Source organism: Protopterus annectens, chromosome 3.part0 (genome assembly GCF_019279795.1).
Source record: "Protopterus annectens isolate FY-2018-M chromosome 3.part0, PAN1.0, whole genome shotgun sequence".
Taxonomy (NCBI): Eukaryota; Metazoa; Chordata; order Ceratodontiformes; family Protopteridae; genus Protopterus; species Protopterus annectens.
This window is the reverse complement of record NC_056731.1, coordinates 1,446,320,442-1,446,334,596: the sequence shown is the minus strand read 5'-3', so window position 1 is coordinate 1,446,334,596 and position 14,155 is coordinate 1,446,320,442.

The following is a 14,155-nucleotide window of genomic DNA, read 5'->3' as shown; positions in this document are numbered from 1 at the left end:
TGTGCATCTTTTGTCTTCCCTCACAATCAAGTTCCATATGTCTATCATTACAAGGTTTCTTGGCCTGACTCTCATCCGATGCTTAACTCCAGTGTACATGATCAGCATCTGGGTAGTTTCCTCCTTGGTGCAGATGGGCACATGGATATGTCTTAGCCTCCTCAGAGTAGCCATCTCAATCTTCCAATGGAAAAAGTCTGAAAAATGCAAAAACAGAAAAATGCTCACAGAGGTCCCACTCAGTTCACAGTTAGCAATAGTCTAATCTGTAAATGTATCAAAATCAATATTTTAAAGGGGCACTGGTGTCAAGTTTATTGGCTCTTTGGGAATTTTTTCCATCCCTTTCTACTTTCTGGTTTAAAAGTCCATGTTTGCGCACCATGCAGTGGTGCTCAGCTCAGGTGAACTATTACTGGTGCCAGAAAGTCTGCTCTTCAATTTTCCACTTAGAACGTGCTTCATCTTTTACATCATGCACTTCAATTAGTGTAATCAGCTAGCACTTTACAGGCTTTTGTAGCATTTATTGTAGCACACTTAGGTGCTATCAGCACTACCTATTCCTATGCAGTAACAGCACCAGTACTTATTAGTTATGACCAGCCCTCCTGGTATGATTGTAGGGCAATTTCCTGTGCTTTCACCTGCTAAACTGGTGCACTTGGGCATTCTGAGTCAGTGTGGCAACTGTGTAATGCACACAGACAACCTTCTCCTCTTACCCCCCAACACTCATACCTGTGAGACATGCACTTATATCACCAAACTGGAAGCAATGCATGCTCCAACCAAGACCAGACTAGCTGGTCAAGAGGAGAAGGTTAACACCTGCAACTCACTACATAGAACACACAGCTCTCCAAATCACCAACCATCACAATGCACACATTAACACAAGTCATACACCCACCTTCGTGGAGGGTCTCAATAAAAATTTACCCAAACAACAGAGACACCTGAGACAGAAATGCACTCATCCACCACAACACAACGCCAACTCCAGAACACATTGCTCACCACCACAGTGTGCCCCTCAACCCAAGCCCTTAAGGTCAAACACTTTACCCAATGTACTAATCATAGGTGACTGAATTGTGAGGCACACTGATGTCCCACTCACTAGGCTGAACAAGGAGAAAGTGACAATTAGTTGTTTATCAGGTGCCAGGATCCAGCACATAACACATGCACTCAGGTCACTCCACAACAAGTACAAATATGACTCAGTTATTGTCCATGTGGGTGTGAATGACCTGAGATGTACCTCCCTGGACTACATGAAAAGAGATGTGATGGAACTCTTGGATTATGTGGCCCAGGCAGGGATGACCCTAGCCCTGAGCAGTATTCTACCATCACCCAGAATGATATCACAGTATGAGCAGAAAAAGATTGACTTCAAAAATTGGCTAAGTTTCTGGTGTCATTCTAAGGGGATCCAGTACCTGTCTGCCTGGGATGACATGATCAACAGACCTCGATGCTTTGCCAGAGATGGCCTGCATCTGTCAGCCCTAGAATTCCATGTACTGGGTAAGGCTCTTGCCACCCATATAGTGCCTTTTTAGGAAATCTTCCAAAGACCAAAATTCCACCATAACAGCTACAAACAAATGCAGTCTGAGGGTCATGCTGCTCAATGCTCGAGGTCTAAATTTCAAGATATACTCACTCGAAGCTCTCCTCAAAATGGAGAATGTAGACATCTGTGCTGTAATGGAGACCTGGTTTAAAGAGGCAGAAAGCACCCCTGCACTCCCAGTCTACAACTCATTCCATACCTTTCGGGGCCAGAAGCTCCAAAGGAGGTGGTGTCTCCATATTCTTAAAGAATACGCACATCTCTAGACTGGTAGCCCAGCATAATGCATCTGAGATACTTCAGGTACAATTAACACTGGGTAAGATGGTGATACAAGTCATAGCCTGCTACAGAACCCAAAACATATCCCTAGACTCTCACTCCAACTTCCGAAGCACCTTGGAATATATCAAGGTTCAAGTCAATACTCTCATACTGGATGACTTTAACTACTCTTCCATCAAATGGGAAAACTATTCAAGTACCAATGTACAGGCCCAACACTTTCTGGAATTTATCAATTCCAGTGCCCTTGACCAGTTTATTCTGACCCCACTAGAGGAAGTAACATCCTCGACCTGGTTGTCACCAACATGAGAGACTGTTGCTCCACACCTATAGTCAATTCCTCCCTATTAAAATCTGACCACAAACTGATCACCATGGAAATTTCCATCTCACCTACTCCCCCTGCTAAGGTGGTCACCCTGAAAAACTTCTCTAAAGCTGACTTTGGGTTCCTAAAAACAGAGGTGCCTAACTTCTTGATACCCATGCCAATGGAAAATAGCTGCATGACTGCCGAATCATATACCAATGCACTGTACAAGCATGTACACAAATGCATGGACCTTGCTATACCAAATAAAACTAAGATGCTCTACTCCAAAAAATGGAAGCCAATCTGGTGGTCTCCAGCAATCAATAAACTCTACAACAGTAGGAAGAAACTGTTGCAAAACAAAGAAATGAAGTCACAAGAGTGCAAATCCTCTTATCAGTCTCCATAAAAAGCTGAGATCCCTTATCAAATCCTCTAAAGCCAGCTATGAAGGCAGAATTGTGGTTGACACCAAAAACAACCACAAAGCCTTCTATAGGTATAGCAAAAACCTCAAAGACAATACCCAGATTTGCTTTGAGTTATTGCACAAAGGCACCTCCTATACTGAGCCAACAGATATAGCCAACGTACTGGCCAACAGATTCAGTGCCAACTTTACCCTCCTCTCCCCTGAGGGCCCTATCACAATACCAGAAGAAAGTCTGGTGCCCACCATTTCTGTGGCACAGGTAAAAGCTGCATTGTCCAAAGCCAAAAATACAGTGTCCAAGGGACCTGATAATATCCCTGGCTGCATCCTACATGAGCTAAACAATGAACTGGCACCACATCTGTGTGCCCTGTTCAATCACAGCCTTACCTCAGGCTATGTCCCTAACGAATGGCACACTGCTACAGTCACCCCGCTCCATAAAGGGGGAGCAACTACAGACCCTGGGAACTATTGCTTCATTAGCCTGACAAATCTGGTATGCAAAGCTATGTAGCGCATCATCATGGACCTAATTAACAAAGATATAGACAATCTCCAAACTTTTGACCCCACACAGTTTGGCTTTGTCAAGGGGAGATCTTCCCTGCTGAACCTGGTTGACTTCTTCGAGGCAGTCACCAAGGCTGTGGATGAGGGTAAGGCAGTACATACAGCCTACCTCGACCTGGCCAAGGCCTTTGATACCATTCCCCACTCAGGTATCATTGATAAACTCACCAAACTAGGCATCAATTCTTACATCACTAGGTGGTTTGCAAATTGACTCACAGACAGAACCCACAGAGTGAAAGTTGTGGATTCCAAGTCAGACTGTCAATCAGTAATGAGTGGAGTCCCACAGGGCTCGGTTCTGGGCTCTCTCTTGTTTGGCATCTACTCCTCAGAAGTCCAGGCCAACACAGAAGGACTCTGGCTGACCAAGTTCGCTGATGACATTAAGCTAGGAGTCATTATCAACTCCTCAAGTGATGCAGACATCCTACAAAAGGGCTTCTCTAAGACCAACAACTGGTGTTAGAACCATGGCCTGAAGCTTAACAACAAAAAATGCATTATCATCCCCATTGGAAAAACTTTAGTTCCCATGAATTACCGCATTGATGGGAGCCCACTGACCACTGAATGGGCCATAAGAGATCTAGGCACCCAGGTCAACAGCCACCTTACCTTCGACCACCACATTGCCACTGTGGTCAGAAAGTCCTTCTATGTGGCACATCTTATAACCAAAGATTTCGCATCTGGGAAGAAAGAGGTCATCACCCCCCTCTACATATCCCTCATTAGACCAATCATGAAATATAAATCCCCATTTGGCATGTACCTGACCAGACACCTACAACAGCTGGAGAGACCACAAAAATACCTCACAAAAAGGATCCTAGGCATTAAACACATGTTCTACATGGGCAGACTCAAGAAACATCAGCTGTTCTCAGTCGCTTATCATCTACTTAGAGGTGATCTCTGTTTGACTTACAAAGCCATGTCCAACCCAGCCCTACTTAAAATGCTACACCTAAAGAAATCCCAATCCCCCCATGCCACACGCTCCAGAGATCACAACCTCATTACCACAATTAACAGAACATGCTGGATGGACAGGTTCATCTTCCAAAGATTGCCCATACTCTTGAATAAGCTTCCCATTCATGTCAAGCAAAGCACCTCACTGTCCCTCTTCAAGAGAAATCTTGACGAGTGGATGGGTAACAGAAAGTTCACTCCAGGGATCATTCTAGTTGCCCTACTGGATATGGGCACTGTGAACTAACATTGGGTGGCACAGTACCTGGGCAATTTTTTGAGGGGGCTAGGCTTCTAAAGGCTCCAGGACCATTAGCCTAGTACACACCTATGAACCTATAAGTAATCAGACCATTAGAAGATAAGTGGCATGTGCCTCACATAGCACTGTTTATCAATACCTATTGGGTGTTTATGCAATATACTTGAGTATTATGCTACACATAGCCAGTTTACACAGAGGTGTGCAAATGGGATTGCAAAACCTAGAATTTTAATGAACCTCATTAATTATGTATGGCACATATGGTACTTTGGGTGCTCATTAGGTGCACTTTGTTTCTGTGATTTGGAGTGAAATGTACATTGGCAATAGCCAGCTGTCAGAGGGTGTCCAACCCCTGCTGCAGACAAAATAACATTCCCAGCAATGTCATTGATCAGGCATCCATATACTTACATGTGTCACAGATCATGTGACCCACCAGCTACATGTGATGCATGAATGACAAGAGTGCAAACATGGTGAGATAATGGTGGCTTTGACCACTAATAATGATTGTATGCTAGCTGTGATACAGTCAGCAAAAACCCTGACCTCTACAGTACTGCAGCATTACTGTAATACAAGTAGGGTTCTGTATGCCCTAACTGTGCTCAGCATAGTCCAACATGGGAGAGGCAGGCCACCTCTCCACAGACCTATTATTGCCCATTGAGCATTACTGTCTATGGTCCAACATGCACACAGTTCCTCTGCTGGCCTATCTGATATGGTTCTGCCAGTCACAACAAGGCCTTTAACTCACAGTCATGCTCCTTCCCCTCAACATGATGTTGCCACTTCATCAGTCTCCTCTGTGGAGCAACCTGGGCCACATTTTTCTGTATATGGCAGGGGCAGGGTGGACTATGGTGTAAGGGGTTACCTTTAGTTCATTGAACAACCACACCATCGAAACCCACTGCATCGACACGGCATAACATCGTTAACCAGAAAGCCGACATTCCCCTCACGGTAAGTAACCGTTTGGCCATCCAGAAGTCTGAATCTACCATTTAAACAAATACATGGATCTGGGGGGCTACACCCCATGCACCCCCATTACTTAATATTCCAACTCCGAGAATGCACTACCATGGGGGTATGGGGCAAAGTTCATGTTTATGGCCAAATGGTTACTTACGGTGTGGGGAACGTCGGCTCTCCGGATTTTGATGTTATGCTGTGACGATGCAATGGGTTTTGATGGTGTTGCCGTTCAATGAACTAAAGATAACCCGGTGTAAGACATCAGTGAGGTCACCCTAGACTGTGTTAAGAGTGAGTCCAATAGTGTAATAAACATAGATGGCTTCTTGCATGAAATTACTAGTTTATCATGATACATTTTTCTGTGGCTATTAAAAGTTCTGCATTATGTCCTGTGTTGTTTCTATTTTTCATGTTATTATATTATAAAGATAAGAATGTGTGGCACTAATGTGTGTCCCTTATTGCTTTCCATGCAGTGATACAACAATCTGAGTGTGTATGCATACCTGTATCAGCTGTGCCCTGAGCTGATAATCCCTTTTGTGACAGTATGTGTTCATAATTTATATATATCATGATTATGGTGTTATGTCTGATGCTCAGTGTGTACATCTAGTGAGTACTTGCCATTAAATGCAATCTATACTGCTGTGGTGGGGCAACACCTATACAATGTTTAATCTGTGTACTCATGTTAGCACGTTGTACAGCTTGACGTACACTGTTATCATCTGTGCTGCCTTCGCAGATGCAGATTACAGCGCACCCTAGGATGTGGCCAGACATCTGAACCTAGCTTTCAGCACACTGAATATATATAATCTATGGTGTTTCTGGTTGTTGTGTGTATTCTATTATAGGCCTTTTGTGCAGGGTTGGATGGTTCTCAGTACAGTATCATTAGCCACAGCTCAAGTGAAGAACCACAGTCACCTGTTGTGAGGAATGAAAACACATTTGGTCAAAATAGATAATGTTGTGAGTAGTATCCATAGATTAAATCCTAGCTGTGTTCCTTTACTTATCCAGTAACAGTCCATCAGGTATTTTGCCTTGCTGGAATGTAGCTATCAGACCACTTTCCCTCCATATGGCAGCATCATGGACATTTCCAGGGTGTGTTGCCATGATATTTGCTAAGCTACCATCTGCTGCACATACAACCTGGCAGTTGGTGGATAGCCAGCCTTTTTCAGTTTATGTATCAGTCTGCTTCAGGATGTACTTGTGTCTTGATAGGTATGTGTGTGCAATCTATTGCGATGAATACATGGGCGAAGTTTGTGATGCTATAAAACTTGTGCATTACAGTGCTCTGCTCCATGGAGTGGATGGGAAGTTTATTTAGTCATCCATATTGATTCACATTGCTTCCAGGAATTTTGCCAGGATACAGTTGGCAGCTGTCTTTGACAATCCCACAGCATCCCTCATGTATTTCTGGAATGTTCCAGACACAAGTACACCCGAACTGAAAAGCACTTTAGTTTTAAGAGTGATAGGGTTTCCTCACAGGGTCTACAGAGACATGTGTGGGCATAACGTGTTGCAGTCAACCTGCACCGGTTGTCTGTCTAGGCAGTACCTGTAGATTATTTGCTAGTCTGACAACTGGTTTAGTTGTAACCTTGCTCTGACTCTCGCTGACTGACTTCTAGGGTGCACAGCCACAACTTCATTTATGGGATGTGTCGCTGCAACTTGTTGCAGTTCATTAACTTCAAGTTGCATTTTTGTGGGGGTTGTTTTTGTCCTTTTGCTTTGCTATGGAATTCAGCAAACTACATTGTATTAGTTTTTCTTCTTTGAGGCCCATAAAGCATACACCAAGGATTTCAGAAACAGATTTGATGTGGTATTTTGTCAGATTCAAGTTGCGTTGTGTGTTTTGAAATCAAATGGACATGTGCAGAATCCATAATTATCCTATGCTGAATAGCTAAGCACTCAGACTGCCTTCAGCATGTCTTCTGAAATCATGTCCACAACAGGTGCACTGAAGTCTTCCTTCAGCATACTGTGATGTCCATAAATAGCTTCTGCAAATTTATGGAATCCAGTCCACAGAAACACACACACATTAATGTGCTCAGAAATTAATGCCACTTTCTTGTCTGTCTACACTCATAATGTTCATAAGTAATTACTGGGCTGATGATTTTGGGGAGGGGAGGTGGGATTTTTAAGCTAAGCCACACATAAATGTGAGACTCAAACCATACATTTGTAAGGTAAATAACAAAATCATTATGCCAACCACCAACCCCTTAAAGTTCATAGGTTATTACTAAGCTAGCTGTCTATGTAGGCCATTTTAAGCTTAGACAATTTCCCTTCAAAGGTAAGACTTGAACTCTGTGTTTTGTATGTGTGAGGTAAACATTTTATCCATTATGCCAAGCACATACAAAAAATGAATGAAAAAATAAATACAGTGCAATGCACTGCATCCCATCACACATCTCTTGACTCTCCCTGATTTTTGTCTGATATTATGTTCTGCCTCGGTGGTGGTGCTGCGGTAGCATGGTCGCCTCACAGTATCCTGTTCGATTCTCAGCAAAAGCGTCTTCTGTGTGGAGACATGCGTGAATGGGCGTACCTTCGTTGAAGGTTGTGCGTCAGAGCTGGCAACACGGTACATAAAAATCTACTGCCGATCATTAGCAGACCGGAGTTCCGCTGTGGTGACCCCTAACGAGGAAAAAGCCGAAAGACACAAAAACATTATGTTCTGCCTCTTGAAAGATATTTGATTTTCTAGTAAATCAGTCAGGATTCCATTTAGTTAATAAATCTAAATGTTAAAGTTTCATACTTCTTATTGTTCAAAAAAAAAAGCACAATGATGGAACATCTGCTGCACTATTAATGTTTTAAGTGAATTAGGGTAATATTTAAAAATTGTTTCTGATTTTGAATCTTTGCCATCCCATTATTGATGGCTATGTGTGGACTTCCTAACCAAAGAAGTTAAGAAGGATGTGCAGACACACTCTTCCTTTCCCATTCTTTCTCTGCACTTTCTGTCTCTGTTTCTCTCTAGATAGATAGATATGAAAACACACACACACACACACACACACACACACACACACACACACACACACACACAACATGACTTTTATTTTCCCCACGCTCGCTATGCACTGCTTTTTAAAACATGATAGCTAGCAAAGGGGAAATACAATGCAAATTTCTTTTTACTGCATTGCAGTTACTTTTGCTAGCAGAATTATCTGCCTTAGTTTACTTTTTATTTATTTATTTTTATGCTTTTTAAACTGCTGCATTTATTTACTGTAAACGATGCTGATTTGAAGCCCAGAATTTTATCCAAGGCTCTTCTTGTATATTTATACCCTGTCAGACAACATCCAGGGTCAGATTCCATAAAGTTCATGGAATCCAGTGGAATGTGCCAGGTTCCACACAACAACTGCAGATAAACAAGTAATATGCCAATATGGCTCAGGGTGCAAAGAATGACTCAGCGCAAAGCAGACTTAACCAGCAATGTCTGCAAGCCTCAAGCAGTCATCTCAGCTCCGTATAGTGAAGAACAGTTGTTCATAAAATGAGATATATATGAGCATTACCAATGTACTTATTTGGAAGTTTTACAGTCTCAATGCAACTTACTGTAATAATTGAAAACTACTAAAAGAAGAGAAATGTGCAGCAATCTGTCTGGTGACAAATATGCATAAACAGTTATGGATATTGTTGTAATTCATACATGTACATATATGAATGCAGTCATCACAGTTTGAGGAATCTAATAGAATCCCCAAAATTTCTAATAAAAAAAGGAATTGAGTAAGGTGAAGGGCAATAATGGCCACTTTCACCATAGCTAACAGTAGCTAAAAATTGATGCGGGACAAGTGTGAGGAACACAAATAACACACACACTCAATGAAATAGGGTGATAGAAAAGCAGATGTGGGGTAAGGTGAAGAAGAGAGATAAACAACAGAAATGATGGACTTGGAAGGCCAGAGGAAGAGGCAGGAGGTCATGGGCAAATTGTTTGGTATGAATAGGCCCCATTTTTTTTTTTTTGGAGAATAGAAGTAATGGAAAATACATGGAAAGAGGAGAATGGCAAAAGAAACCCAGGTATAAACATATAAATATCACAAGACACAAGAAACAAAGGTTGGAAATACACATAAAGGAGAGGTAAGGTACAGAGACAGCACAAATACAGACTATAGAACACAGGTGAAAGAAAATTGGCAAACAGGTTAGGGATGCATATCAGCCATTGTGCGATGCAAAAATAACTATTTACAAATCATTGCTAAGATGTTTCAAACTGTGATAGTCATACCAGAATGTGTAATGACTGATGGTAGGTGTACTTTGGAGAACACCTGTAGGGGAATGCAGTCATTGCTGTACACAGTCGATATCCAATACAGTCATCCTCTAGGCTATCAGCAGTGCAAGTCTAAGCCAAGCAATAGCAAGTATGAGCAAATTCAGCAAGGAAATCCAGGACAAAACAAGAGGAGGGCAGATTAGAACCTCCAGCCCTAAATGCAAAAAGCTAACACCCAAGCACAATACCAAACAGCAGTACTGCAACATAATGATGTGGCTGTGTAATACACAAATAAGTGTACACAGCACAACACAAATGGAATGGGATCCATATATCAAAGGCATACACCATGTCAGAGACAACACAGATGGGTTGTCAAGTACACAATGTATATGCATGACTTGCAATGGAATAACATGTACCATTCAGAAAGAAGTTTCATCACACATGCACACATCAGTAGCATGGAATATAAAGTAAGTGGTGAAACATGTATGAGTAATGACAGTTAAGGAATGCCAGCCTGTGCAATGCAGGAAGCATACAAATCCCTGGGTAATGCTCACCACACAAGTACAAAATGATCAATGGTGGAATCAAATCAATTGCCAACAACTTGCATGCAAATACCTTGCATATGTATAATACCTGACATGATGACACAAGGTAATATTGTACCAGTGCAACTTCATGACAACAATGATAACACAAAGGAACATAAATGTACACATAACTTATGCTATGTATATGTGCAACATGTAGTCCAAAGCTATAAGGGGAAGGGAGATGGACAACACAAGTCCAAGTCAGTGGAGAAATGCCAGCAAGAAAAGGTAAACACAGAATAAAGCAGGCTGAAACTATTGAAGGAGACAAAGTGCACATGTATGTGTCCACAACACAGGATTGACTGCGAGTCCTTGCAAGGTACATTGAAGCAAATGGACAAAGTATGACATGTAGGCATAGTGGATAGTTGATGATTATAAATATGCCTGTATACAAATAACATAAATATAGTAATATACAACAGTTAAATAGCAAGAGGCAAAGGTTCTCAACAAAAGTACTTTTGAGTAACACATGCACATATATACTGCCATGCAAACATAATGCAACAGGTGCCACAATCACTGTTCATGATATCAATAGCACAGTACTTGTGTAGGACTAGTCGGACAATCCTGTGAAAATTATAGCACAGAAAAGTGGAATAAGTGCATGTAAACAGTTATGTATTACAATGGCAGTTGTATGTTAATCATCGTAGGATCATATACATGTACATCCATGTAAATCAGTGCATAAACATTACAGATGCATACACATGGACACATATGGAAGCTTGTGTATGCACATCATGACGTAAGCTATTATAAAAAAAAAACAGCTCTTGACAAATGCAGGGTCAAAGATTCCTATTAGATTGTCAAAACTCCATTTACTCAAATATGAAATCATTGACACGTATTGCGCGAAATACTTAATCGGCGAACGTGCAAAACTGTGAAATTTGAAATGTCGACGTGTTTTGGTTGGCCCGTCTGTGGTATAGCTCCTTAAGGTAAGTGCGCAATAGTTACGGACCTTAGGGTTAGGGTGCGGGTTAAAGTAAGTGCATAGATAGGTAATGTGTGTAAGATTTAGTGTAGAGTTAGAAGTAGGGTTTTGTTAAATGTATTTATGTGTATTATTTATTTTGTTTGGGTATATCTCCGTAGGGGAAGTGTGTGGTAGTTACAGACCTTAGGGTTAGGGAGGGGTTAAGGACAGTGCATAGATAGTTGTGTATGTGGGGTTTATTGTAGGGTTAGAAGTTGAGTTTTGGTACTTTACTTTAGGGTTAGGAGCAGGGTTTGGTTTGTGTAGGTATGTGGTTTATTTATTTTGTTTGGGTAAGTAGTATGTAGTGGGTGATGGGGTTGGCCGACTATGAACGTTCGATATTTTAAATTTTGCGGTTTAGTGCGGTTGGTATTTTCACGGTTTGAGTAATACGTGTCGCTGTTTTGGTATTCGATGTAATGGATTTTCATTGATTTAATTTAGACCCAGTTCATGGATTTTTGTCAATGCAAACACCTTGGAACAGCTAGTCTGCACTCCTACTAAGGGTACAAATATTCTGGATCTGGTACTCACAAATATAAAGTAATGTTGCACCCCCATGTGTAATTGTCTCCATGATTGGATCAGATCACAAAGCATTCACTCTTGAAATAAATATAATGGCAGAACTCTCAGCAAATCTCAAAACCTTTAAGAACTTTTCCAAGGCTAAATACCTCCTTTTAAGTGACAGCATAGCTAAATTTCAGCCCCCCCCCCCCCAATTCAGAGAACATGGTGGCCTATGCTGAAGTGTTTATGGAAACCCTGTACAAGCATGCAAATAAGTGCATCAGTATAGCAGTACCAAACTGAAATAGACTTTGGACAAACTCCAAAATCAAGCAGTCTTGGTGAACCCCTAGTATAAATAGGTTGTACAACAAAAGAAGGAAATCTTGTCTAAAAAGAGGAAGGGCTACGCCAGAACTTTAAAAATCCCTGATTGCCCTCAACAAGCAATAGGAGGTCAGCATTCATTTTGCCATATTTCTTAACCATTTGAGCAAATTGACATAACAAATTATTACTAATAATAAAAGCAGAATTTATGGACTATCAGTATGTGTGAGGTCCAGATGAATGTACAGTCATAATTAAAGATCCTTCAGAATGTGTAAACTGATCCAGTATATTTGCAGATAACCTCAGAATGCACTGGAATGCTAATGGTGACTTTAATGAATGTAACGTAAATTCCTGCATTTGCATTACTATTATCACTAGAGATACCATAAAATATATTCAAAACAGGCTCAGAAACAGATATGTTTACCAAATGCATTTAAGATTAATGTAGATGTTACAGTGTGGCTTAAGCAACTTACTGTAGGCATCAGATGACTGACATCAGGCCTCTGCGACCCTCTGGCAAAGATCCTCTGCATCTTTCCAATGTAGGTCATTATAGCAATGACAGGCCTGCATGACAGTCTGGCAGATCCTAGTCTATTCATGGTGCTCCCTCGCAATCCAGATCCAGATGTCAATCATTGTGAAGTTCCTGGGGCATGCTCTTATTCTCTGCTCATGTACAGCATAGACAGTGAGCATCTGGGTGGTCTCCTCCTTGCTTCAGTTTAATGCCCGTATATTCCAAAGCCTCCTCTTGGATGAAACATTCAATATTTCTATTGACACTGGTACAGAACTGCCTTGAAAAAATTCTAACTGAGGTCCCACTTAATTCACAGGTAACAATGATATAAGCAATAAAAGCACCAATATTACATTTTAAAGTTGGCATATATGGGATGGCAACAGACTATTGGAGGTTATCAGGCATGTGTTACAGTTATTCTTGTTTAATGATAACTATTGGATAGTTGCACCGAACACATTACAGTTATGTTGATCTATTGGTTAATGCACTGAATTTCAAGAACTTATGTGAACATTCACAAGTGGGATTCCAAACACTGAATGCAATGTACCTGATTAATTATGTATGGTACAATAGTACTTAACAGCTGTGTGGACATAGCCAAACCTCTTTAATTTCTCCAAGTCATTTGAGTTTCTAATACCATGATGGGAATGGACCCCCATTCCTAAGTCAAGGTATAACTAAAGTTCATGAAATTAGTATTGTTTCAAGTCTTTGATGTTAGCCAGAAGTGCTCTTCGTAGCACCTACAATATGCCCAGTAATGGCTCCTTTTGCAATTCATACAGAGTTACATGTATTGGTAACATGTCTAAGTATGATTCTTTTAGCTACATTCAGTTGCTGCCTGATTGCCGCTTGATGCCGATATGCTTCTGCTAAGCTAAGCAAGTAAGTCATCTTAGACTTGTTCTCCTCATGTTTCAAAACTTTCACTACATTTGGGTCTTCCGAGGTCAGCAGATATGTATGCAGTCCAGCTATCACAGATCTATGCATGCAATCAATTTTTAGTAGGCCCTTACCTCCTTCAGAACAGGGAATATATAGTCTTGGTATGCACTTCTTATTTTTTCGGCTTTTCCTGGTTAGGGGTCGCCACAGCAGATCATCTGTCTGCTCATGATTGGCAGTGGCGTTTTACGATGTCAAGTTGCCAGCCCGGCACCCAACCTTCTGCAGACAGCACACACACTGTCCAATCCACCTACTGCATGTCTTTTGGATGTGAAAGGAAACCGGAGCACCTGGAGGAAACCCATGCAACCACAGGGAGGACATGCAGACTCTGCACAGAAGGTACCCCAGCTGAAAATTGAACTGGAGAACCTCTTGCTGTGAGGCGGCAATGCTAACCGCTGCACCACCATGGCTGCCCAGTCTTGGTATGCACTGATTGTTATAA